Below are 6,000 nucleotides of genomic sequence, written 5' to 3' on the forward strand. Positions count from 1 at the left end.
AAAAAAAAAAAAAAAAAAAAAAAAGCATTCAAGTTACGGGTCACTTATCAATTCAATTCAACATTAAAAATATTTTAACACCTGGAATTTAAACACCAGACTTTTTAATAGCCATTTTTTTCTAGTGACATGATCAATATGTTCAGATATCCATGGTATTTAAGGCAATATCTATAAAAATGGTATAAGAAAAATATCTGGTTTTAGGGACCTTTCCAACTGAGAAAAACAAAAAAGAAACACTGGAAAATGGCATTGCATGTAAGTAAGGATACAAACAATATCTTATTTCGTTTCCCAATAAATTGAATATTGGATGTAAAATGCATTTTACAGTGCAAGCTTACCCTCATGCAGGAAACAAATGAAACTAAATAGTATTTTTTTAAACAGTATTAATATTTTTAAGTCAGTATCAGTAACTATTCCTCCTCATCTTAACCTAGGACAGTTCTGTATTCCATCCTCCAAGATCTCCTAAGAAATAGCCATATCAGCATATTTCAACTGCCATAGTTTCTCTTTCTCCTCATTTTTAACCCCAGGTGATACTAAATAGCTATATGAAATCTATTTCCTTATTACACTGACAAGAAAAAGAGACTTGATTTAGACCACTACCTTCTTCAGCTGCTTCAAATGAATCAAGACTCCACGGTAATGTTAATAGAGATTGTTGGAGGCAGTTAACATGAGGTATTTGGGATTATTGTTACCTTTGCCTTTAGATGTTTTTTTTTAACATGTTTCTCTCCATGCATATAAATATCCTATAGTGATAAAATTAATGGTTCCTAATCATTTAAATTATTCATTCTTACTATTGGGAAAAAAATAAAAACAAAATTTAAACATAGGGCCTGTTACGGGTTGAAGTCCTAACCCCAGTACCTTAGAATGTGGCCTTATTTGGAGATAGGGTCCTTGCAGATGTAATTAGTTAAGATGAGGTCAAACTAGAGAAGTGTGGATCCTTAATCCAATATGACCGGTGTCCTGATAAAAAGAGGAAATTTGGACACAGACATGCACACAGGGAGAATGCCATATGATCATGAAGGCAGAGATTGGAGTAATGAATCTGCAAGCCAAGCAACATCAATGATTGCCAGCAAACTACCAGAAGCTATTCTCCCTCCTAGGCTTCAGAAGAAACCAACCCTGTAGATACTTTGATTTCAGAATTCTAGCCTTCAGTACAGTGAGACAATGAAATTGTGTTGTTTAATATACCCAGTGTACAGTACTTTGTTATGGTAACCCTGGGAAAGTAATACAGAGTCTATAACATAAGACCCACAGAACTCATAGTTAGGGGATTGTCTGACACGTCTGGAATCATAATGCTTTCATGTCAATACAACAGAATTGTTGGACACCAACCTTCATATTGAACAACCTTAACAAACCCCTAAGCCATGTCACTGCAAAGTCCAATGTACAGTTTTGTTCAATAAATATTTACTTAACCCATAGATTTTTGCAGTATACCCACAATCGTGTCATACTTTTCCCCAAAAGTTTACTGTGTAGTTTGCCCAATGACCCTAAATATGTTAGATTAAAATAACTACATTTGACCTAAGTCTCATAGCAAGTTAGATGACTTTGATGTAGGCCAGAAAATTTAGTAAGGAATAGACATCCTATTGGGAGTTCTTATTTTTTTAAATCGTAACCTTCCCGGTTTGCTACAGGAACAACAAAAAATAAAATGAAACTAGTACATACAAATATAAATTTACTTATAGTAGCCTCTATGAATTGCTGATAATTTATAACAATTTTTATGAATGACCACATCTCTTAATAATGATTTTTATGCAAAAATATTTGGAATTAGACTATAATTAGTAGACATGACTATACAATAATGGAATTGGCTAATATATCAAAATTTATGCCTCTAAATGAATATTGTCCACTTCAGAGTAGCACATTAGAAGACTATATTTGTATTAATAATATTCTTCATCTTAGAAATTAGATGTTCTCTTCACCAGCTCCTACCTCCTTCCAAGGCATATTATGATCCAAGTGACCTTCCATTCCATCGCATCTGTGCCAGTTTACACCAGGAATAGGTGTCTGGACTCACGCTGATTTACAAGCCTAGCTTCCATCTTTTTAGTGTTAATTTTCCCAGTGGAATTACAGAATAAACTTTGGAATCCAAATACATTACTGAATTGGTTCCTACGATCCTACTGTGTGCAACCACAAGACGGGTAGCTAATAAGGGTCCTCCTTCTCCAGAAACTTTAGTAAATCTATTCAGAACCAACAACGTATAAAACAATGGAATGCTACATTATATACCAAAAAACTATAAGGATTTTTTGTAAATATAGACATATTTGCCAAACCTTCTCTCCTAATTTGCTTTGATCCTTCTCTGATCATTTACTGGTGAAGCCAATAATATCCAGGATTCCTACAGTGCTAGGTATTTAATCCTCCCTTCTTTACCACCTCAACTTCATCTTCTATTGTACAAACAAAGCAAGGAGCCAGCTCGCAGCCTTCAACAAAATAGACCTCTGCTACAGAAATAAAATTACTCTGGGAGAACTCAATACTAAGTCAACGCTGCACGTAACCACAGGAGCACTCAACATCCAAAATATCACAGATTGGTTCTGGGACACGACATAGTCCTGTCACCAGAAAACTTGTTCAAGATTTGTCTCCTATATCAGATGCAGCAAATTAGTTGAAATATTGATCTCTACCATTCCACTTTTATATCCAAATTTTATAACATAAAATTGAGGTTCATTTTCTTTCTCAGAGCTCATTGCTAAGTAATGAATGCAGGTCTCCTGACTCCAAAATCGCTCTTCTCTCCACTATATGAGCACTCTACCAAAAAAAAAAAAATGTTTTTTCAAACTTTCAGAAATGTAATTCTAGGGATAATGAAGGTGTTTCATTTTAATGACACATCTTTCTTTATGGTTACTTTTTTGGGAGGAGTAGCATGTACTTTTGAATCAGAGAGATACCATTTTTAACCCTGGCTCTGCCACTTTCTAGCAGTGTAAACTTGGAAAGCTACCTCACTTAAGATAAAAATGAATAAACAAAAAACTTGGATAATATTTCCTAAGACTTATGTTTGTTAATTGTTTTGTATGGTGACAGGCAGCAATAAGAGCTCAATACATCGTGATTCTCTGCCCTCTTTTGGGTCATTTCTGAACATTTATAAAAAATGTCCTAGTGTGACAAAATAATGACTGAGTCACCTTCAAAATCTCCACACTCAAGAGATTTCTTCATTATACAGATTTCAGGTTTAATTTGTGTATTCTTTCTTTATTCTCCAGAAAACCTTTTTCTGACCATCGACTGGACCATCACTGCTTATTAAAATCATGCTTCCCTCAGCACCATAAATTACTGGGCTCTGGGTCAGCTCATGAGGAGGTCCTTTGTTTCTGAACCACAATTTCCACCCCTGAAAAGATGAACTTTCTGAGGCATCAGAACAAAGAAGCCAGAGGTAATATAAAAAGTATCTAGGTACAGACCCAGCTTTATTACTTCACATATGGAGGTGACGTTGTCTGTGGAAAGTTTAGTTTAAGAACCAAGAGGGACTGATGTTTTAAAATATTCCCTTGAAAGGAAGGGTACATACTATGAGTATAAGGGTTCCTGGAAAAGTTATACATGTCTTGGCATCTCAAAGGGTTAGCAATATATCAGCCTTTTTTTCCAAAACTAATACAAAGTCTCACTGTCATAGAAAGGGAAAATGATACCTGTCTGATCCACAGGGAATAAGGGGCACAAAAAAACAGACAAAAATATCTTGCATATTCTGCACTACATAGCCTCCTATTTTCTGTTAAATTTTTAATCCCTTAGTAAATAAATTGGGAAATGAGGAAGAATGTGCCTATCATCTTTGTTTCCAAGAAAACAATTCAGTTTTTAGAATCCTGCACAGTAAGTGAGTGGCAAGCTACCCAGGTCCCATTCCCAGGACCTAGACACTCATTCCCTACTGGCTGAAGACAAGTTGCATGACCCCCACTGTGGAAGCTGTCCAATGACAGCTCAATGTCAAGTATAAAAGCCTTGCCCCCTTGCTCAATTGGGGATAATTCAATGGGCCACCCCCTGTGGGATCAGCTGAGACATTTGTTGTGACTTCATCTCAGATCCACGTTTTCCTGTCTGCTGCCCAACCCTGTTTCCTTCACCCCTCACAGTGTTCCAAGAGCACTCCTCCAGTAAACTTCCTACATGCAAATCTCCACCCCAGAGTCTGTTTCCTCTGGAACTAGATCTAAGATATCCTGTAAGTACAGTTTGTTTTTAAGGTGGGGACAATTTGACAAAACTACAGGAAACCAGCTACCCCTTCTTCTAAGGGATGGTTGCCTCAGTTTTAACTTAAATTGCATGCGAGTTGAATTAAGTCCACTGGAGAAACCTGAGGACACATAACACTCCTTAAGAACAAATTAAGCAGCAGTTTTTAGGTCTAGTTTGGAGAAAACCAACAGCATAGAGGGACTAAAAATGATAATTGTCTAAAATCTTTCTCTTTTTGTTTTATGAAAGAACCAGCAGAGAGAATCTATGATAGACATAGTTCTGTTGTGGAAAACCTAAAGGTTAGAAGAGTACACTCAGACATTTCAAAAAGAACATTCCAAACAGCTTCTGAGACCTGTCTAACTATTTGTATTTTTATAAAGAAAATCATTGATAATAATTTGCTATTGTTTTTTTCTAATGTGCTATGTTGAAATTCCATTACCGGGAACCTCAAATGTCATTATCCAGGACAATTACCTATTATTATTTTGGAAATGGAGCTTAATTTTAGGTTTCCAATTCCAAGTCCCCAGTGGGAACTAAATGTCACAGAACAAAATATCACGCAATGAGATCCGATACTAAAATACGTGACAGTAACCAGATGTTTCTCTAACAATTACCACATAGCAAAAGCCAGTCAAAGAAATGAGGTACAACACTTCTCACAAGTCAAAGGGCATCCACGTTGTTATTTAGCATGTTGGTATTTGCCAGTTTACATTCTGATGAGTACATCTTGGATGCCTCTGAAGAAATACAGAATAAAATGCAAAGTAGGGTTATTTCTATGAAAGATATTTTTAAAGAAACTATTCAAATAGGACAACTCATAGTATCAACAATAAAATCCAGGTTCTCATTAAAATATGAAGTAGAGAGAAATAGGTTCTTAATTATTCTTCTAAAAACCTCCTCATTGTCGTTCCTGCCCTCACACCCTTCCCAATTAACTACTTTGCTGTTTGTGAGACATGAGGCAAAAAAAAGAGAAATGGGACTTAAGAGATGGATGTTCAGCTCAGAGATGAAGAAGCTAAATTAGAACTGACCAAAGAACAAGAATACCAACTCCTCTGCACGTCGGATACTATTTATGACCAGATCACTGAGTCTTAGTCCTTGGATTGGTTCCTCAACTTCAACATCAAATTGCCAATTTCAGGGGGCATAATATTTGTTTCAGAACAGATATCCCCTTAGCCTCTTGATATCTAGTTTTAACACCACAGTAAAGTTACGGTGGCCAGTAGTGAAATCAAAGATGAAAAACAGAAACACTCTTCAGACCCAAAGGGGATGCTCAAACCTCCATGAGACAAGGGTAAGTATTTGTTTAGCGAATTAGAGGAAATATTTCAATAATCAAAAGTCAGAAATAGATATAAGGATTACAAAGCCTTTTAATGTAAAAATAAACCTAGATTAAAATGAATCTTAGAGGTAGTCACATAGTATAACTAACAGTTTGACCCAAGAAAACTTATAATAATATATTTTTAATTCACCTCATACGTGTGATGTTTCCTTCTGGAGGCTCTAAAATATTCTATGAACTAGTACATTTTAATATTAATATGTGTGAGTTTAACATAAACTAGGATAACAATTTTGGAAGTATTTTAAGTTCTAAAGTGTATCCTTTAATTTTTTCAAAGACCACACTCT

Source organism: Diceros bicornis, chromosome 20 (assembly GCF_020826845.1).
Source record: "Diceros bicornis minor isolate mBicDic1 chromosome 20, mDicBic1.mat.cur, whole genome shotgun sequence".
Taxonomy (NCBI): Eukaryota; Metazoa; Chordata; class Mammalia; order Perissodactyla; family Rhinocerotidae; genus Diceros; species Diceros bicornis.